The sequence below is a fragment of the Typopeltis vanoorti genome, chromosome 25, assembly GCF_054136105.1.
Source record: "Typopeltis vanoorti isolate ZY-2024b chromosome 25, IOZ_Tvanoo_1.0, whole genome shotgun sequence".
Classification (NCBI taxonomy): Eukaryota; Metazoa; Arthropoda; class Arachnida; order Uropygi; family Thelyphonidae; genus Typopeltis; species Typopeltis vanoorti.
The window spans coordinates 40051976-40075692 of record NC_143573.1 but is presented as its reverse complement, the minus strand read 5'-3'; the positions used below and the strand labels follow the sequence as shown (position 1 = coordinate 40075692).

The 23717-nt window shown below is 36.4% G+C and overlaps 1 protein-coding gene across 4 annotated transcripts in view; it reads right to left on the bottom strand.

Moving 5' to 3' along the window:
• Positions 1-23717, bottom strand: part of LOC150092679 (mediator of RNA polymerase II transcription subunit 25-like) — a 616627-nt gene that overhangs the window by 464673 nt on the left and 128237 nt on the right. The window lies entirely within an intron of this gene.

The window sequence follows — 23717 nt, the reverse complement described above, 5'->3', positions numbered from 1 at the left end:
GAAACTGAGGAACTTTTAGAAGAAAAAAGACCCAACTATTGCTAAGGAACCCATAGCAATGCTCAGCAAAAACAGAAAGGAAAGATGGATCTTAACCATCATCATGAAAATTTGGTCACTTCTGAGAATATTGGGGGGGGGGGGGGGGGGGAACCAACAACATGCAAACCACCCAAGATAACTCCTGATTAAATGGCTAAACATTTACTGAAAACCTCCAAGATATGTCCCAGCTCTACCAGGAAAATAACTGTGCAATCTTCTATCAGAAAAAATCTGAATATGGGCCCGAACTTCCTGAACTTGTATATGCCCGGTATCTCTGGACAGGAAACCTTAAAACTCACCCAGAATGGCAAGGCTGCAGGAGTGGATGGTATCCTCCCCGAGTTTCTAAAACATCTTGCTAACAGATCAAACATGGCTGACCACCATTTTCTCAAAAATTATAATAACCGGAAAACTACTAAAACTGTGGTGGTAAGCCATAATAATTGCAGTGCCAAAACCAGGGAAAGATCCAAATAATGTCAAAAATCTACAATCTATCTCCTTGCTTTGCTCCACCTTTAAGCTCTGAAAAAAATTCTCCTTAAAAGAATTTCACAACTTGGTGAAAGAGCACTCCCGATTGACCAAGCTAGCTTCAGGCCGGGAAGAAGTTACTGTGACCAGGTCCTGGCCCTGATAACACAGATTGAAGCATGCTTCCAGAAGAAACTTAAATCTGGAGTCAGTTTCATTGACCTAACATCAGCTTATGACACTGTCTGGATCAGAGGCCTTCTCCTAAAGCTAGGCAATATAAGGTGCAAAAAAACTTTCCAGCTTTTTCAATCTGTTCTCTCCAACAGAAAGATCTGTGTCCATATTGGTAGAAAAAAGAGCAGGCCCAGATTTCTCCACAACGGTCTCCCACAGGGCTCTGTGTTAGTCCCTTTACTCTTTAACATCTATGTGTCCGACTTACCACACATCAGGTCAAGCAAATATATGTACGCCGATGACCTAGTGATTCTACACTAATCTACCTCCTTTGCCAACCTGGATTCAACCTTGAACACAGACCTGAACATCCTGGAAGAGAACTTCAAGCAGTGGTACCTGAAGCCAAATCCAACAAAAACTTTGTCCACAGTATTCCACTTGAACAATGCAGAGGCAAATTGACACCTCAACCTCTCTTTCTGTGGCAAAAATGGGAGAACATGAGCCTCACCCAAAATACCCTGGAGTGAGCCTGGAAAGAAGCCTAACCTATAAAAGGCACATCACCAGCCTGTCCAACAAAATTTAAATGAGAAATAATATCATTTCAAGGCTTGCTGGAACAACCTAGGGTTGTGGTGCAGGTCCTAAGGTCGTCTGCACTAGCCTTTGCATTCTCTGTAGCACACACTAACATTTTAGACACCCAGTTAAACTTTACCATGTGCACAATTAGTAGGACACTAAGAAGCACCCCTCTCCCCTGGCTGCCTGTTGATCCACCAAATATACAGAGAAGACAAGCCTCGATTAAAGAATTTAATAAAGTAATGAGCAACCCACTCCTGCCCCTGCACCAGACTCTCATAAATCCACCTAGTCTTTGCCTAAAATCAATAAACCCTTTCTAGTCCATGGATGAACTCTCTTTAGCAGCCTTACCATCAACACTTGACATGTGGAGAGAACACTGGTCCAACAATCTTCCAACAAATGGCTTTCTGGTGGAAGATCCCTGTGTGCCACAGCTTGGTTTTGCTCTTCCTAGGAAGATTTGGTCATCTATCAACAGGATCAGAACTAAACAGGGCAGATGTGGCTACCTCCTATGTAAATGGAGACTGTCAGACCACCCATATTATAATTGATTATCCAGAGTTGTATTTGCAATCTTTGCTATAATAGCTCTCAAAAATCAACTTCCTATTTACTAAAACTCCAAGATCCCAACACCTAATCAATTTCTTCTAGCACAATCTTTTTTGACATTTACTAACATTGAACAAGCTGCCATTTGAACATGTCCACAATTCCAGCTAATTCAAATCATTCTGTAAATGCTGCATTCCTGATTATCCTGCCTATTTTTGCATCATCAACAAATAACTGTATGTCACCTGTCAAATCTTTGCCAATGTCATTAATGTGCAGACTGATTAACAATGGAGAAAGGCCTGATCCTTTCAATACACAAGTTACCTTAACCCTGTAGACACATCACCCGCATACTACCTTTTAATATCTGTCAGTCAGCCATCCTCGTTTTCAGTCCAATATTTTACAATCCAATATTCTGCAATTTATGCAACAGTCTTCCATGCCATATTCTGTCAAGAGCCTTAGCAAAATCTAAACATATCATGGTATATCCCTTCCTGTTGTCTAACTGAACAGGAACATTACTATACATTATTGGCTATTATTATAGAATATAAGCAAGTTGCTAAAACATGACCTTCCCTTAGTAAACCCATGCTGTTCGTTGCAAAGTAGATTTTCTGTCAACCCATTCCTGAATGCAAGCCCTTAAACAACTTTTAGCACCACTCCAGATACTGATAAGTCAATAGCTAGATACATCAGTCTCTGTGCCACACTTGTGGAATGGGATTATCATACATTCTTTCCACTCCTGTGGAATCTCCCCTATTCTGAGACTCAAATTTAGCATGTTCAAAGAAATAGTCAGTTCAGCCAAACACTCTTTTAGCATCCATGGTGATATCCAACCAATCTTTATTACCGAATTCTTATTCAGTTTCGGAAACAATTCCAGTGCATACACCTGAGCATCTTCATTTATTGAAAAAGTTGTATTGAGTGCCATAATGCATAAACCAGATTGATAGCTTTTAGCAAAATGGGCACTCATTAGTTGAACAATCTCTTCAGCATCTGTCACACACATACCACACATTTATTATTCTTTCATATTCATTCTTTCTTTTGTTTGCATCAGTAATAGAAATCTTCTGGTTTGTATTTAGTTTGGAGAGCCAGTTTTTTTTAAGTACTCAGCTTTTTCTGTACAGTACTATGATTCTTCTGGCCTGCTCCTTATAATTTTCATAACTGACATCATCCTCAGCAAATGAGATGCTTTCCACATCATCTTTGTCATACAAATCTCTTGCTTACTAAGAAGATTACACATCCATTTCACTCCTATTTATGCTTCAAACTCTAGGGATATATATTTTGATACTACATAATTCAAGTATTTTTTTAAAGGCTTTCCATGCAATGTCAATATCCATCCCATCCAACAACCTTGTATAAATCCATTCTTCCCAAATTCACTCTACACACTGACCACATTCCTCACAGAGTAACAATGAATCATTTGTCACAATAATGAATTACATCATATCGTAGTAACAAACTAATGATTTTCATCATCTCACTCTTGCTTCATCCAGCAATTCTTTCATATCCTCACTCATACCTGTCTTTCTCATTCGCTTGCCGAGGGTGTCACCACTTCTAGTTTCCCGGGAGCAAAAATTAAAAATTTGAGAAACACAATTGAAAACCAAAAAAGGAATGTAAAAGAAATGGTAGTGTTGGTAGGTACTAATAATTTAAGTGGTGAGAAACATAGTATGAGAGAAAGAAATGTGAAAGAGTAAAAATTGTAAGATATAATAGTATTGAGTTAAGGAGGGCGAAGATAGCAAATGATTTCACGCGCAGGCTATGTAGAAGATATGGATGTGAGTTTTTAGATATGTGTGGGGTGTGTTTGATGGCAGAAAAGATTTGTATAAGAATGACGGCCTGCACTTGAATTCATTTGGCATCAGAAACCTGGAGAAATTACTTCTTGGTATAAGACCCAATGTAGAGAGTCAGGGAAACTAGATCATCAAGGGAGGAATGGGAAAAATGTGTGTGAAAGTTCAGCTATGGTATACAAACATGATAAAGATATGAATGCCTTTAAACATGGTTATGTATGTGGTGAAGGAGTGGAAAAATATGCTTTGGGTTCGGGCCTTTTAAATGTGTCTGGGGAGGGAAAAGAGAAAATTCTAGAACAAGACTAAATAGATTGCATATCTAATTAAAAGAATAGGCTAGGTCGTAATTTATTATGTCTATACACAAATGCCAGAAGAATTAGAAACAAAGGGGTTGAGTTTGTTGCTTTATTGAATACGATGTGGCCTAAGATTGTTGGCATTAGTGAAACCTGGCCATCAGAATCAGATATGGTAAGTGGGATTGAGTGTAATGGATAGAGAGAGAGGAGGAGGAGTGATACTAATGATATCAGAAAACTTAAGTCCAGTTAGGGTAGAAATACAACAAAACAATGATGGTAACAATGTCCAATGTAGAGATGAGTTTGATTCTATCTGGTGTGAAGTGGAGGTTAACAGAATGAAATATATGGTGGGGTGTTGCTACAGACCTGGCAGCTCAGTTGTAGGGGATGAAGAAATGCATCGCCAATTTAGCCTTATGAGTACCAAGCGAATGATCATTATGGGTGACTTTAATTTTCCAAACATTGATTGGGTAGAAGCGAAATCTCATCATAAGAAAGAACAGGAATTTATTGAATTGTTGCGAGACAACTTTCTCAAGCAGTATGTGAAAGAAGGAACTCGAGATCAAAGAGTGTTGGATTTGCTCAAGACGTCAGAAGGGATCTCTGTCAAGAATATGGCTATTTTACCACCAATTGATGACAGTGATCATGATGTTTATGATCACTGATCATGATGTTTATGATCACTGATCATGATGTGTGTGTATATATATATATCAGGTAAAGCTCTGATCATATATATATGCTCAGAGCTTTACCCACCTTTACAACAAGTTGCCCTGGTGTTGCACTACCTTTAGACTTGAACTACGTTCAGGCGCAAACATAACTGTTTTGCTTACTTGGGAGAAGGAGTAAAAAAACCAAGTTTATAAAATTACTTGGTATCCTTAATACAGGGTGTCCAAAAATTCACGCAAGAAATAATTTTGATAGAAAACACAGGTTTTTAATTAAAAATTGTAATTTCTTATTGATTCATAAAGCATACAGTATAGGTTGTTTATTTTTCAACGGTATATATTAGAACACAGAAACTAAGTAAATAATTAATTTATTAACTTATTGCTGATATTTTGCTGGTGTTATAACCAGCATCTTCAGAGCACAAAAACATAGTTTGTCACAATACGCGAGACTATAACAACATGGTGTAATCAACAGACTAGTTAAACAAAATTGTAGCAGCAACACAAAGCCTAGAGTCCTGATTTTTGGTGCCCTCTATCTCAAAAAAAAAAAAAAAAAAACTGTAGCTATCACATAAGACTAGAGTCCTAAAAAAAAAAAAAAAAAACTGTAGCTATCACATAAGACTAGAGTCCTAAAAAAAAAAAAAAAAAAACCTAATTTTTTCTTAAGATGACTGTCTCCCAGATCTTAGGTAAGTTAATACAGTCATATTTGTTGAGATTTGGAGTGTGTTTCAGGGCTTCTGTCGCCTCTAAGAACAATCTCTCCAACTGGTAAGAGCTTCTGTGTAGTACTTTTGTGTTTTTCCAGTTGATCCTGTGTGCAGGGGGTATCGAGAGCATGGTCTGCTAGGCCCAACTTGCCATAGTGATAATTCCGGACGTATCTTTTGTGTTTGCTGATGCGGATGTTCACAGTTCTTCCTGTTTGACCGTAGTAGGCTTGATTACATGAGCAGGGTACTTGGTAGACTCCTGGATGTGATAAAGGGGGAATGTTATCCTTGGGTGAGCGGATAAGGGTTGCTAATTTGCTACATGGTCTGAATGTAGTGCATAGTTTATGTTTATTAAGAATTCTTGAAATCTTATCGGATGTGCCTTTAATGTATGGGATGGTGACTGTTCTGTTGTAGTTCTCTGTGGTGGATGGTGGGAGGTGTTTCTTAGGAGTGTTTAGTATTTTGTTTATCTTATGTGGATTATAGCCATTGGCCAAGAAGGTGTGGCATAAGTGAGCCAGTTCAGCAGCAAGAGCATTGTCATTGGAACAGCATGCTCTCGCTCTATGCGTTTTTAAAATGCCATATTGTTGAGAAGGATGATGGTGTGACTGTTTGTGTAAGTATCTCCCTGTATGTGTGGGTTTTCTAAAAACTGAAAATGATAAGGAACCATCTGGAAGACGTGTGATAAGTGTATCCAGGAAGGGCAGACAGTTATTAGCTTCCAGTTCCATTGTAAAGTGGATTTTTGGATGTTGGCTATTTAAATGCGCTAAGAATGTTTTCAATGTCTCTGGGCCATGTGGCCAAATAGGAAGCACATCGTCAACATAGCGTAGCCAAAGTGTTGGTTTGAGAGTGGCTGTATTGATTGCTAGTTTTTCCAGGTGTTCCATGTAAAAGTTGGCTGGGGGGGGTCCATGGCTGTCCCATCTATTTGTTTGTATATTTTCCCTTTCCATGTGAAATATCCTGCATGTATTGTGAATTTGAATAGTTCAAATATATCAGGGGGGGGGAAGTGTGGCTTCAGTAGATTGAGAGTTTCTATTAGTGGTACATTTGTGAATAGTGAGGTGATATCAAAGCTTACTAATAAGTCTGAGCTTTTTAGGGTAAGGTGTTGTAAGATGCTTTTTAGATGGGCTGAATTTATGACAGAGTAGGGAGAATTGTTTGTGAGAGTGGCTAGTAGCTTCACTAAATGTCTAGCCAGTTTGTATGTGGGACTATTTATACTGTCCACAATTGGGCGTAATAATAAATTAATTATTTACTTAGTTTCTGTGTTCTAATATATACCATTAAAAAATAAACAATATGTTCGACAAACACATAAGTCTGGCCACACATATACAGTTTAGGGTTATGCATGGAATAGCATATCGGGTAAATGGCCTCCACGGCTTTGCTGGCACATATGCACTCTTTTGTCGAAATTTTCCATGACTGTTTTGCATAAATGTGGCTGAATTTCATTGATACAGCGCTCAATTTCCTCCTTCAAGGCATGGGTGGTCGTGGGCTTGTTGGCATAAACCTTAGACTTCAAAAAACCCCAAAGAAAAAAGTCCAACGGCGTTAAGTCACAGTGATCTGGGCGGCCAATTCTGATCACCAAAACAGGAAATTACACTACCAGGAAATGACTCATGCAGTAATTGAACTGTTTCTCGGGCTGTATGGCATGTGGCACCATCTTGTTGAAACCACGTCGTCAACATCCATATCTTGCAATTTAGGCACAAAAAACTGGATTATCATGTCGCGATAGCGAGTACCATTAACTGTTATTGCCTTACCAGCCGCATTTTCGAAGAAGAATGGACTGATGATGCCTCCAGCCCAAAATCCGCACCAAACAGTGACACGTTGTGGATGCATTTGTTTCTCAACAATCACTCATGAATTTTCTGAACCCCAAATGCGACAATTTTGTCGATTAACGAAGCCATCAAGATGAAAATGAGCCACATGGCTGAAGATGAGTTTGTTCGAAAAATAAGCATTCACTTGTTGTTGTTCCATAATCCATTCAACGAACTCTCTTCGCTGTGTGTGGTCAGTAGGCTTCAGTTCTTGAGTCAATTGAACTTGTAAGCATAAAGATGCAAATCTTTCGTGAGAATACGCTGTAGAGAGCTTCTCGAAATGTCCAATTCAAGACCATGGTGCCGAATTGATGTTCCTGGACTCTCAGCAACACTCTCACGAACTGCTTCGATGTTTTCTGTTGAACGACTTGTTGAAGGACGGGAAGAGCGTATAAGATCACTAACTGATCCAGTTTCCTTGAATTTTTTAATTAATCTTTTCACAGTTGATGAAGTTAAATCACTATTCCGACCATATTTTGTACGAAAATTGCGAACTGTAGCTGCCAAACCTTCATTATTTTTAAAATATTGCTCAACAATGAAAATGCGTTGTTCTTTCGTGTAGCGCTCCATTTTTGATAACCCTGAACTGTCAGCTGTCATGCTGTCTTTTTTTTCTCGTTGGCAACACTTTACCGCACAAATGGTGCTAAATTTAAATCTTGAGTGAATTTTGGGACACCCTCGTGTATATATATATATATATATATATATATATATATACGAGGGTGGTCTGAAAAGTTCACGGCCTAATAATGAAAAAATGAATTTTTAATTTCAAAATTATTTTTATTTTTCATCATAATCTTCCTTAAGACTAATACATTTATTCCAGCGATGCTCCAGTGCCATTATCCTGTTCCTGAATTGGTTCTCTCAGTAAGATCTGCAAAATATCCCTCTACAGCTGCAATCACCTCTTGATTCAAAGAAAAACGCTGACCAGTCAGGAAGAGTTTTAGTTTTGGGAAGAGATAGAAGTCAGAGGGAGCCAAATCTGGGGAATAAGGTGGATGTTGCAACAATTCATAGTGCAGATCCCTTAATTTCCCCAAAACACCTTTGTGGACAGGTGCACTGTCCTGATGAAAGATAGTTTTTTTCCTATAGAAAACCGGGTCTTTTCTCACGAATCTTTTTGTCTAGTCTGGTTAAAAGATCGGAATAATATTCCCCGGTTATTGTTTAACCCTTTTCAAGATAATTAATAAACATTTAGCATCCCAAAACACCGATGCCAAGACCTTTCCTGCTGATGGAAACGACTGTGTTTTTTTTTGGCTCTGAACAACCAGCTTCTGTCCACTGTTTGGATTCTGGTGTATAATAGTGAATCCAAGTCTCATCCATAGTAATAAATCAACACACAAAATCAGTTTGATTCTTAAAACGCTCCAACCACTGTTCAGAGATTTTCATGCGAATGCATTTTTGATCTGCTATGAGCAAGCACGGCACTCATCTTTCGCAAAGCTTTTTCATTTGCAATTCTTCATGTAAAATATATCCTATATGTTCTTTTGAAATGCCTACAGTTTAAGCAATTTCACATACTCTGACTCACCGGTCATCCAATATCATATCGGGCACTCGATCTACGATTTTTGGTAACACTTTTTGGATGTCCCTCACGTAGATCATCTTCAAGGCTGGTATACCACATTTAAACTCGACAGCCTATTTCTTAAAGTACTTTTATTGTTAAAAGACCAGAAGATAAATGATAAAATATACAAAAAGCCAACATGTATCACTAGCCACTGTCTAGCATTTTCAAGGCTGAACTGGTGTGAAAACAAATGCATTAAGTTACATGTAAAACACACTTTAGTAACTGTTAGGCTGTTACATTTTATCATTCGTGTTTGATGGCGTGCATGTGTTTGAATGCTTCAGTCAGAATCAGGTACATGACTATGTGTTGTGTAGTTTTTTGCATATTGTAGTTCTGTTGAAATGAGAGAGATGATGAGATTTTTCCATATGTCTTTAAGAATAATACCTTGATTTCTATTTAAATTATTGCCTGTGCAATAATTTCCATTTAAATTATTGCCGCACAGGCAATAATTTAAATAGAAATCAAGTATAAATATAAATAGTACCACAGCTGCTTCTTTTAAAGTTCTGTGTCTGTTCTATTCTTTCCACCATTTTACCAAAACCATCAATTTGGTGGAGATATGTTGATGACGTGTTCATCATCTGGAAGGATACCATGGAAAACCTTCTCGTGTTTCTGAACAAAATCAACTCACTACACAATAAGATCAAATTCACTATAGAACTAGAGAAGAACAAAGAACTTCCTTTTCTTGACATCCTTGTGAAAAAGAAGATAACAATTTCCAACTCTCCATTTACAAGAAACCCACAGATACAGGTAGATATCTACATTATTCGTCCAACCATCATAGATCACAAAAACACAGCATCATTCACATGCTCCGTAATAGAGCCTTAAGGTCTATTTCAAAAGAAGTAGATGTACAGAGAGAGAACTGTCACTAATAGCTAACACTCTATCTCTGAATGGATATGTTGGATTCTAATTATGTAGAAAATAGAATAAATGTTGTTTGATTCAGAATCCAACATGATTTTCCGTCATAAGAACTATATTTGTAGATATTATTTAATGTAAATAACATAAATTATAATTGATATTATATAACTACCTTAATTATGTCAAATATTTAATTGCTTAATCAAAGAAATGTGTTAATGGTAAATAGATTCTGTATTAAATGTTATTAAGCTGTTTTATTTATTGTTATGTCAATATTGTAAGAACTTATATTTGTAGTTTAACTGCGCATTTATTGAAATGCGATCATTCTATTTATTCCTTTTGTGAAAGCTTAATGTTATGTAATAACTCAATGTAGTTGTATAGCGTAATGTAACATTCGCGAGAATGTTTACGTCTATCGGTTGTCATGGAGACGCGTGAAAATAAACGGGCGCGTGTGAAGGGAGCGTTTGTGGAGAAGAAGAGAAAATAGATACGTAGTAGTAAGTAGGGAGTCGGAACGGAACTTTGGAACTATAAGGTAGCAAGGAAGTAAACTAAGGAAGTAGAAGTAATTAAAAGATTCCTAAGGATAGGAGTTGAGTAGATATTTTTTTATATAAGTGAATCTTATAGTTGGCTGAAAGCAAAACCAGCCGTAGTAATAAAAAGAAATTATTGCCGTAATCGGATAATTAGAGAACTGGACACTCAAAGAAGAATACTGAAAAAATCCAGTCAGTCTACAATTACGACTTATTTCTGTACTACCATGAAAGGGAATTGTACGGAGTTAAACTAGTTGATGAATGATAAATAAGAATAATTAATGTACCTTATAGTTGTTATCTGGATTTTTGAAGCGCGATTAGTAATGTTTTAGTTATTTAGTGTTTCGCAAGTGTGATAAATACAATTTGAAAGTGTGCTCACAAAATATTGGAAGTACTGAAGATTATTTCTGGTAAGGACAGTCATATTAGTTTATTTCAGTGTATGAAGATTTAAGTATTAGTTCCGTTGCGCTGATTCTAACATTAACTGTAGCATACCATCGAGGCTGAGAGTTGAAAATATAGACATTGAAATGATATCTGCCGTGGTTAGTGCCTGTTATGAGTTAATCGTAGAGTGTAGTTGAGAGATACAAGGAAACTGATTAATTAAGAATTTCTATTGTAATAAGTTGGGTATAGGAACTTTGTAATTCTGAAACTGTGAATTTGTATGTGAAAGTTTGGAAGATTGGATTAATATGAATGACTTGACTTGATATGCTAACTTGACTGGTCTGTCATATTTAGAAGTGGAATTTATGTAATTGTTATATAACCATATATTAAATGTTTTATTTGTTAATTTAAATATTGTGTTTGCCTGAATTTCTTTTTACTGCACCGTTCACAAAAATTTGGATCTAGCGGGAATCCCAGAAAGAAAGAAAATAAATACCATCGGCCTGATTGAATGAAAAGACTGCTAACTAATTTTGAATTAAACTTACTAATTCATACAGACTTATCTAAGGATAGAGTGGCGCAGTATAATAGAAATTTCTCTACCCTTAGATCAGTGATTAATTTGCAATTAGTTTTCCTTTATTTTATGAAAGTGACTTTTAGCAAGATGGCGGATTCGAACGTTAAGAGAACACGTCACGACAGATACCCTTCTAACATTTTAAACAAATTGCTATTTAAAGATAACCACAACAACGGGTTACGGTGCCCCAATATATGTCCACAGCTGTCATTGCATATGTCAATTCAGTTTCCACAAAATTGGCAAGAATGTTAAAAGCTCATAACATCAGAGTGATTTTTAAACCAAATACCATGATCAGACAAATCTATTACAGAACGTTAATATGAATACATCTGTGGGATTGGATGGTAAACAGGCACTGGTCTTACGTGAAGCAGCTAAAGAATTATCAGTGCCCTTGACCATGTTGTTTAATCTGAGTCTCAGGTCTGGTTTAGTCCCGAAGGTGGGAAAAGAGGGGAAAATAGTTCCACTGCATAAAGGAGGATCCAAGACTATTAAAAATTACCGACTGATCAGCATATCAGGAGTCGTTGTCAAGGTCTTGGAGAAAGTAGTCAAGGGAAAAATACAGGAATGGATTGTGAAAATGAGATACTGTACGGTGGACAGCATGGCTTTTTGAAGGGTAGATCATGCCTCAGTAACTTGCCCAAGTTTTATAACACAGTGACGGCTGAACTGGATAAGGGTAATGGGTTTACAGTGATACTGCTGGACCTGGCTAAGGTCTATGACAGGATACCACATAGAATTCTAATCCGTAAACTGCAACATATGGGAATGGATATAGGGTTGGTGAGATGGATAGGTGGGTGGTTGATGGAGAGATATCAGAGAGTAGTTTATTCAGGAGTAGAATCCAAAAGACAGCCTATGACGTGGTGTGCCGCAGGGTTCTGTTCTTGGACCACTGCTGTTTAATTTGTTCATTAACGATATAGGGAAGGATCTAAGAGGAATGGTTCATTTGTTCGCTGATGATGCAAAGTTGGGTAGGGCAATAGCGAATGCAGAAGATGTCAAAATCTTGCAGGATGATTTGGATAGATTGGAGTTCTGGGCTAAGGGGAATGAATGTCAATTTAATGTGACAAAATGTAAGGTTATGCATTTTGGGATGAAAAGATTAGCAGCAGTATACCACATTGGTGGAACTGTATTCCAGGAGATTGATGAGGCCAGGGACTTGGGAGTGTTGGTGGATAGGGATATGAAGTTCAGGGGACACATTGCAAAAGTGGCTAAATCAGCTCATCAAATCACTTGGTTGCTGAAAAATACTTTGACAAGCAGAGACAAGCAAGTTGTTCTTCCCCTGTACCGAGCCTTGATAAGACCTAATCTTGACTAGTGTACAAAGATTTGGTCACCTAGGTTTCTTCTTGATGGGGAGGAGATGGAGAGAATCCAGAGGCGAGTGACCAAGATGATAGCAGGTCTATGGAATGAACCTTATGAGAACAGGTTGAAGATTTGTGGGTTGCAGAAATTGGTTGATAGACGGAAGAGGGGAGATATGATTAAGACATTCAAATTGCTAAAGGGATTTTATAGGATTAATTCAGAGGATATTTTTGAGATCAGAACTAGTGGTGGGAGAACTAGGGGACATCTATGGAAGCTGGTCAAGAGTGTGGTTAGCATGGGTGTTAGAGCTGGTTTCTTTACTTTTAGAGTGGTAAATGAGTGGAATAAGCTGCCAGAGTCTGTTATGGGTGCTATGACAGTGAATGAGTTCAAGGCAAGGTATGATAGATACTGTGAGAATGTCGAATAGTTGTGTGGAGATGATGTTTAGGGCCTCCCTCGATGAGTCTAAGGACTCCCTGGAGTCGCCCATAATAATAGTAATAATAATACTTGTATATATCTTACAAGGAACACACAGTAGGGAAATTACCTCTGTAATTCTCACATTCAGTTTTATTTATTTCCCCTTTTTATTTTATGGGTACTATGAGAGCTCTACTCCAATCATCTGGAATTTGTCCCTCTGTCCAGGCCTTATGAAGCATGTAGTGCAGCCACGGTAAGACTTTTATATGTCCATACTTGAGTATTTCTGGTCGAATATCATCTACTCACACTGCCTTTCCACATTTCAGGATTTTGCTGGCTTTTTCTGCTTGATGTATGGATATGTACAAGTATACTGACTGCATGCCTGTTGAATATTTTTTTTACTATTGTCCTGTCACTGACTGTTTCGTTTAGCAATTTTCGAAATAATTACACAATACATCAAGGGTATCTTTTTTTTTTTCACCAGTTTTCATGTCACCTTTATCATTTTTAATTCCTTTTACAGCACTCTTTCCTCCATTCTTGAGCTTTTTCAACAGCCTCCAGAATATTTTGCCACTTCTTGATATTTATTTTCTGTGTTCTTACGAAAGTCTTCTTATGACTTTTGTTTAGTTAGTTTTACACAGTGTTTAGCTTTCTTACATTTGTCACTGTATTCTCTAAGAGCACAAGCTGACTTATTTGCCAGGAACTTTTGATATGTTTTCTTATTTTTCCTTCACTGCCTTTTAACCTCCTGTTCTGATTTTTCTATCCTTGCTACCTCATCACATGCCTCTCTGGCTGAACAATCAATGTTTTCTTCAGGATTTGTCACTGAATCTCCAAGGTTTGGTTCTTGTTCTCAAACTCTGACATTTTTTCTTCCATAATCATTGTGTATTTTAGTCTACAGTTCACATCTGAGAGCTGCTCAACTTTTATTCGCTTTAAAACTTTCTTACACGTCATTCTTTTCAATATGAAATTCAATTTTATCCTGCTCAAGACTAAATAGTGATCAAATCTAATTTCAAATCCTCTGTACACTCTGGTGTCCTGCATCGGTGAGAAAACATCACTATTAACAATAACATAGTCAATGAGACTTTTCTTATTCCTTGCCTCTTCTCTCCATGTAAATTTGTCCATATTTTTATGTTGGAACATTGTGTTAGTAATAACCAGTCCATGTCCTGAGCAGAAATCCAACAGGTATTTGCCATTATCATTTTATCCTTTTTTTCCAAATTTTCCAAAATATTTTTGTATGTCTGACATTCATTTCTTAATCTGCTATTTAGATCCCAAACAAGGACCAACTTTTCCTTTTTCATTGTGTCAGTTGCTTTCTCTAAAGTCTCAAAAAAATTCCTCTACTTCTACCTTAGTAGAACCTTCTGTGGGACCATAACAACATATAAGTTTCATTGTCCAGTTCAAAGAAATGTTTGTTTTGCTGACAAATGTCAGCAAAACAAATTTCCTGATATTTGTCCACATCACACTACTTGATATTGTTTGCCATTCAAGAAGATTAGCTTCATATTTTGTGTTCAATACTATAGCTACACCTTCTTTTCCATGATCATTGCCTGAATATAACATTTTGTATTTATTGCTCAGAAAAATCTCATCAGATTTTGTCATTTTTGTTTCAGTAACCCCTATTATGTTGATCTGGTACTTATCCAATTCCTCAGCTAGCTCCATTTCTTTGTCATGCAGGTTTCTTATGTTGATAGTACCAATGCTGAACTCTGGGGATGTTGAGTTGGGGATGTGCTTTAGGATTTGTTCCAGTGGCTGACTTTTCGCTGTTTGCCCTGGTTCCCTGCCGAAAACAATGGAGGCTTTGTTTAACTGGGCAACAGCACAGCAGGAATAAAATTCTGTTATGTTGTACCATCATTTTATATTTTGGTTTAAGCCAATAATAATACAATTTGGTCATCTAAATCCCAAATTGCCAGCCTATTCTCGTTCATTCAGTATCCAGGTAGACACCTAACAGCATGCACAATGAGAAGGTGAGAAACCAACCATGGCTTCTGACATTAGGTCAGAAGCCATGGTTGGTTCTCCGCATTCCTTTAAGGGCTATGTGAAGGTATCCTCTGACACCTTCACATAGCTTTGAGTTGTACAGCTTTGACCCTTAAGCATCCCCATTAGTACATTGAAACATTAGTACAATGAGTGCATTTTTCATGTTCTTCAGACAAACTGTTACAGAAAGAATTGCAACACATTAATGCCACCTTTTTATCTAATGGTTTTAAGGATTCTTTCATCAAAAGACTTTTATCAGTTATGGTATGATATTTTTATCAGTTATTTCTTTAAATACAGAAGAAATAACTCGCATTTCCATCTCTTATGGGAATAACTCCCATAAGAGATGGGAATTATTCCCATTTTGCTTCTCCTAAAGACAAGCTTCCATCTCTCAATTATCCAGGCATCTACCAGATTGCTTGCTCTTGTGAGTTATTTTATTTCGGGCAAATGAGACTATCTGCTTTTATCCATCTATAAGAACATAAATCTTATATTGAATACCATGAGCCTGAACAGTCTGGACTTGCACAGCATACTCAGCACTAGACAAGAATTCTTCATAAAAGTCAGTTCCTCATAGAGTGGCTTTATAAAGAAATGCACATAACTTTACTTCGCTCTCCTAACTTAAGCAGATTCACTGGTCTAAATCTATTCCCCTTTGTGGGAGATAGGAAAGATTAGCAGATATAAAAAAGTACTAACTATATTGTCTACATATATATATACTTTTTTTTAAAAAATAAGTTAGGAAATTTACTGACCTTTTTAGTTATCTTACATTAGCTACTTAGGTGGCAATTTTTAGATCAATGTTCAATTACCATTTTGTGATCTTGTACTGACAATGCCTATAATACTTAGGCTAAAATTCTATGCTAATAAAGTACTTTACATGAGTTTTCCTCCAGTGTTATAAGTATTTTAAATATCCCAACTCACAGTATTTCATTACTGCAACTAAACAAACTCTGGATACTTTTTCTGTTTATCATGATGATGATGTTAGGACAAACATATCAAGTAGAAAAATTGGAAGAGGTATTATTACTCATAAGAAAAAATTATATAAAATTTCGAAATAGTATGCTTCTAATAAAGACATTTGCCAAAAATTAAAAACAAGAGTATGTTAACACAGTGAAGAATACCGTGATAGTATTATGGGCATATTAGTCAATGAGGTAAGGTATATTATTATTATTATTATTTGTCACCTCCATGGAGAACAAAGACTCATTCGAGGGAGGGCATTTACTCTACAACTCTCCTTCCGCCACTTACAATCCACCAACTGACCGCAACTACACCAACGCCATCTCCCCCGACCACCACCACTAGTATTTCCACAGACAATCACAAACATCCATGCCCAGGGCAGGATTCGTCTGCCAAGACACGCTAACCACATTAGCGTTTTATATATATTAAATAAAAAATAAAAAAAACAGGCAACAGTTTTTAGAATTAACTCTACAAATTTGACTCTCGCCACCCAAAAGAGGTAACAGTGTCTTATTTACACTAACATCAGAGGAACTATGAATAAGTAATAATACTGTGTCAGTAACCATGTAACTTTGGTAAAGATGTAACAGGACTGGAATTTTACAAAAGCTGTTTGAGGACAAGGGAAGAGAGTAAGAATGCATCAATTAGAAGCAAGAATTTAATGGAATGAATATTACTCATTCCATTAAATTAATATTAATAATAATACATGGGAAATTTTTAAGGATATCTTTCATAAGCAGATATCTAAATTTATACTCAGAACTTTAAAAAAATAAACCTAGAATTAGTTGCACAAATAACTATAATATTCTTAAGAAAATCAGCTATGAACTCTCCCCCTCCAACACAAACACAGTAACACCACTCTCTTCCTGTTACTGTCAAAAAAATACAAATTTGGAAATTTCATTGCAATTTATGATGAAAAAAAAAAAAAATCAATTATTTGCATAAATCATTAATTAAGGTTAGAACAATATTTGAGCTATAGTTGGCTAGGAATATTAAGACTGATTATTATTATCATTACAATTTTAAGAATTTTTATAGATACATAAAAAAAAAAAAAAAAGTAAATAATACAGAATGAACATTAGCATAATCAGGATAACAAGACTCTGCTAAGGTCCATTTTTCCTGGCATGCTAGACTCGACAGCCTCTCACAGTCAAGTAAATCAGCAGCCTAATTAGTGCTTAACAGGGCAGTCATACCTGTACAGTGTATTATTAAGAAGAACACATGCAACTGTGACAGTTGCATGTATTCTTCTGGCCTGTTTCCCCATTTTGCAGAATGAAAAACTGCAGTTTCTGGGAGGAAAAAACTTGTCACTTCTGTATGAGACTGGTTGACTCACCTTCAATTGAATAGACCTAATAAAGGCTCTTCATGTAGTGGACATGATTTGAACTATGGTTTTCCAAACCACAGGGCATCATCAAAAAAAAAAATTTGGAGGCTCTTAAATCAGCTAAGTTAGTTGAAGAATTTAATAATTGCTTCATAAGTGCTAACACATGTGCAATTGAAGATGTGTAATGCAAGTGAAGGATGCAAATTCATTCTCAACTTGCATTACTCATGATATAGATCAATAAAGAATAAGGAACTTGGTGATAAATTATATTAAAACGTCTAGCAACTGAACATTGGAGTGCAAGGAATCGACCCTGTTTACTGGTAATTTGCAAGGATAATACCAATTCATAAATGGGCCACTATAGCTTATACAGTGGCCCATTTATGAATTGGTATTATAAATGGGCCACTGTATAAGCTATAGGCTTCTTAGTCTCATGGACATTAATGACAAACTAAAGGAAGAATTAATTAGCAACCATATCCAGTACATATTGACAGGGTTACTCATTGGGCAGCATGGTTTGGTAAAGGGTTGGATGATCATGCCAAATGCATTAACTTTTTATGAAGAAGTGACAGATTGCATCTATGGCCATAACATGATTTCTTTAAATTTCAGGAAACCTTTGACAGTGTATGATATGTGATGATGATGATTTAATCCTTCAGTTGTGTCCGACTCTTGGTAACTTTGTAGACAAATGTTCTTGCCACAAGTGTTTCTGGTGAGATTTTTACAGGGTAGTTCGCCATTGCTTTCCCCAACCCCATTTTATCCAGGCTTGGGACAAGTATATAGCTGATGAATCAGGTCTATGGCTGGGTCGTAAGCATTCATTGCTGTAAATCCGTGCGCACGTGTGCATTCACGGGGCCAGTTTGCCTGTTCTGAGGGATTAAAAACGTGAGTTTCTGGGTGAAAAAACCCTCTACCTCCATATGAGACTGGCTAACTCACCTTTAGTCCAAAGAGACCAGATAACGGTTCTTCATGTCATGGACGGGAATTGAACCCAGGTCTTTCTGACCAAAGGGCTTCATCTATACCGAATGAGCTACGGTGGCTATGTATTATATATAACCCTGCAGATAAAAATATATCAATTGGATACCAATGATTATTCAGTTAAATCAATAAAGAATTAGTTGGTGTCAGGCAGACCTATTACAGTTCTGGAATAGATGCTGTTGATGGTAGTAGTATCATTGTATAGGTGGAATGATACTTAAGGGACACAGTAAATTGTGTGGAGTAGTGTGCCCCCCAACCGTCGATGAGTCCTTGGACCCCTTATAAATATCACGCAATAATAAGATATTATTATTACGTGATCTGTTGAGTTTAGCAAACAGACAGACAGACAGGAGACCTAAAGCTATTAAAGCAAATAAAGCTCAGATATCCCACTCTTTGCTGCACTTAACTCAGCTAGGTAGCATAATAAAAAAAAATGATAAAAATAAGATGATAACAATGAAGAAAGAAGTAACACAGGAGCTCACTTCTTATGCCTAGGGTGGAAATTTATGGAACTGTTTTCCCTCAAGCATTGTGGATACAGCCAATGTGAATAGCTTATAAGAAAATGATACAAGTTAAAGATGGGGATAGATTAAAAAGCATAAATAAATAAATAAAGTATCAGGCGATATAGAATGACCAGTTCTTAACATTTTAATCACGTCAGGCAGAGGTGATCATTGTAGTATGTCTCCATTGTGTTATTTAATAGCTGGTATTATTGTTGCTAATTATGTTTACTGTGAATTTGAATATCAGTTAACTGATAGGTTAATTAGTAATTAAGTACAGGTAGTTCCCACCTTTACGAATTAATTGGTTCCTGGCAACCATTCGCGAATCGGGAACTCGTAAAGCAGGAGTTCATTTGCCTTAGATATAATGCTATAAACTAGAGTTACGTTCACAAGAAGGAATATATAAAATAGAAAATGAATACTAATTGATGAGAAAAGACTTTACCAGCCAAAGATATATTTAAAAAATAACATAAGAAAAATTTTAAATTAAAAAAGATTCTTTGAAAAAAAAAATTAGCTAATTTCTATATCACCAGGTGAATCGGCAGCCATCGAGTTAGTAGGAGGTATGTTAGGAAGCTTCAAATGCATCTTGTTTTTCAAAGAAGGCCTCGAGTGTCATCTGCTGCATTGACTTTCGCTTTTTTCATTTAAAATAGCTCGATAGCAAGCAGAAGCATTATTCATTTCGCGGGAAAATTTACTAAATTGTTCAAAGTCTGAATCTTGTGATTCAAAGATTGCTTGAGCTTTTTCGAGAAGTTTAAATGCTTCTTCTGGGCCTTTTAAAGTGAAAAACTGAGTTGGAGATTCATATTCATTATCTTCTTTGTCTTTTTCTTTGTTTCTTTCTTGTTCCTCTCATGCAAGGAGATCACTGGGTGAGAGTTCCATAGTGTGAGATTAAAGCAGCTCATCAGCATCACCTTCTGAAACTTCCATTTGCAAATGGTTAGCCATACCTAAGATCACTTGAGTTTCAGAATTCATAATCTTAGTTGGGTCTTCAAAGCCTTCGAAATTATCATTAAACTGAGAACAAAGTTTATGCCATACTCCTTTCATAGTTTTTTCAGAAACTTTACCCGAATTGCATCTAAAATGTTGAATCTCTTCCAAAACTCTTTGATAGAAAAGTTTCCATCTTTATCAGTTGCTTCTATCAACATTTCAAAAGTCTCTTTGTAAAAGAGAAGTTGTATTTGAAGGTAAAAAAGACAACTTTTACATTAGTGCAAATGTAAGCTACTGATAAGGGATAGCTAGGTTCATTGTCAATTATCAGAAGCACTTTAAATGGAATTGGCTTTTTCTCACAATAAAGTTTCATTTCAGGAACAAAGTGATGCATAAGCCAATCTTCAAATAGGGAACCAGTGAGCCAAGCCATCTTATTTGTCTCCCATATTACTGGGAGAGCAATGGTGAACTACCCTGTAAAAATCTCACCAGGAATACTTTTGGGCATTGCCTATAAAGTCACCTACAGTCAGAAATGACTGAAAGGGAAAACCAGTTCTGCAACAATTACTATTGAATCGAATCATTATATGAATAAAATTAATTTTCTTTAATCTTTGATTCAGTAGCTAATGACTTAACTAAGTGTGTTACAGGGAGAGATGGTCACATTAAAATTAACTGTAGCTTTATCTACTCTGCAACTTTCAACAAATGCAATATTCTGCATATGCATAATTCTAGTGAAAGTATGACAATAATAATAATAATAATAATAAAAACTGCTTGTTTTTTTCTCATTCTAATGGTCAAGGAATTGAATAAAAGAATTTTTATAGACTGTTCTACAAATACCATAGGCAATGGCAGATTTCCCAGTGGAGAAAAAATTTGATATAAACACAGTATATGTTCTCTCATTTTACATTTTTTTTTTGTGAAATTATGCACCTCTTGTATGTTCTTGGCTCTGTTTCTTTTAGTCATTGAGTCAAGAACATACAAAACAATAATATTGTATTGTACAAAAGCATAGTTGTCAGTCTTGTGACAGAAGGAATCATACAAGATATTGACTGGACAGTAAAAATGGGCTGGTGGTTGTATCAGAAATTTTGGGTTCAGTTAAAAACAAGTCAACAAATATACACATACTGGCCACTAAATTAGAAACCTTGATGTAGATATACGAAACATCACTTATGCAGTTTAATCAATTTTATGTTTCTGCAGATTTACACTTTTCCAAATGCAAATCACATGCATGCATATGACTTGTATATGCACAAGGTACATTCATGATGTTTTTTTTCCTTTTGGAGTGCATCTCTTACATGGCTGACCAGCAAATAAAGTGTTCATATACACACGGCTAATGAATTAGACACTTTTAATACTGTGTTGGACCTCCTTTAACGCAACTACTGAACCCGCAAATACTGATCCTCTTCAATTCCCTGTGCATAGTTCAGTGAGATATGGGTTCGGAACAGCCTTTGTTATATATTTGGGTCAAATGCTGCACATAGGAAGTTCTGTTGTCTGTACATTTCTTCTCAGACAATGGTGATCTCATTCCTGACAAGCAATGTAGGTTATTTTTCGACTGATTAAACACCAAGGATATCTCATCTTTTGAGTAACCAGTCAGCTCTGTTGTTTTCAAAATCATTGCTCCAGTCAGACAGGCACCCACAATAAACCCTTTTATCAAACTCTGAAAAATCCTTTGTTTTTTCCATTGTGATCAATGCTATTGACGATTACTGACCAGCAGCATTCTTAAATAGTTCCCTGGAAAACATGGTGACAGACATACACACGATCAAGTATTTTGCAGATACACTGCATTAATGATGTTTACATATACCTACATCAAGGTTTCTAATTCAGTGGGCAGTATGTGTATATTTGTTGACTTGTTTTTAACTGAACCCAAAATTTCTGATACAATCGCCAGCCCATTTTTACTGTTTCAGTCTATATCTTGCATGATTCCTTCTGTCACAAGACTGGCAACTATGCTTTTGTGCAATCCAATATTATTGTTGTTTTGGTAACCTCCATGGAGTCACAGACTCATCATGGGAGGCCCACTCAACCAGCAACATGTCTATCATAATGAGAAGTTATTTAAACTACTTGCATTCATAATGCACTCCAGCAATGCATTTAACTCACTAACAACTCTCCACATAAAAAATTACTCCTTACACCCTTCTTAACCACATCTTTATACAACTTCCAGGGATGACCTTTCATTCTTCCCATCTTAACATCCGCTCTTTTTATAATTTTTTCTGTATTAATCAGATAGAATCTTTTAACCTGAAAGTCTCTATCATATTGCATTTTTCCCCCCTTATCCACCAGCCTCTGTAATCCACATTTTCCCAACACTCCAGAGTCCTGATATCACTTTGGTCATTCATCTTTGTACCCTCTCTAGTATTTTCACATCACAATGAAAACCAGGTGCTCAATCTGAGCACAGCAGTCCTTTCCTTTAGTGTTACACGGTGATCAGCATTCATTTTAGACAAATTATGGATTCTATAACTGTGTTATAAATAATAAAATAAAAAATGATAAAATTAAAATAAATAAATGAAATGAAATAATTATTTCATTTATTTTATTTTCACTAGAGGTCAGGCTAGTAGAATAACCGTTGATCAAATCATTTTCTCTTTAGCATACTATGTGAAATGTAATTTAGCTTTTCTCTGTGTGTTGTGTTATGATCCATCGAGTTGTTTCCAACTCCTGGCGACTCCACAAACATACACTCTCCATTCCGATCTGTCCCTGACCATGTCTTTCAGAACCTCCAAGTGCACTCCAGTTGCTTCTTTAACTCCATCCACCCTTCTAATTCTTGGTCTTCCTCTTCTCCTGCTTCCATCAACTTTAGCAAGCATCATCATCTTCCCCAGACTGTCATTTGCTCGCATAATATGTCCGAAGTATGACAATTTTTGCTTGATAATCGTAGCTTCAAGGGAGCAATTTGGCTTTATTCTATCTATCACTGATTTATTGGTTTGCTTTGCAGTCCATGTATTCTTAGTAAGCATCTCCAAACCCATTATTCAAATGCATCTATTTTCCTTCTTTCACTACTTCTCAGGGTCCAACTTTCACATCCATACAACACCACAGGGAATACCATTGCTTTCACGATTCTGATTTTTGTTGTGAGTCTCATATCTTTATCTTTAAAGATCTTGCTTAAATTTGCCATTGCTTTTTTTCCGAGATATAATCTTCTTCTAACTTCTTCGGGACAATAACCATCTTTATCAATTCGGGATCCTAGGAACACAAAATTGTTAACTGCTTCCATTTTCTCCCCATCTACTTCTAAATCATTAAGTTCACATGTTGCCATAACTTTTGTCTTTTTGAGGTTAAGTTTAAGACCATATTTAGCATATTTTTCTTTAACTTTCATAATAAGTTCCTTCAAATATTCTTTGCATTCTGCCAGCAAGGTAGATTATATAATTTTTTCCACCAATTTTGATTCCAACTGAAGACTCTTCCAGCCCTGCCATTCTTAAAATGTATTTGCTGTCCAAGTTAAACAGGTAC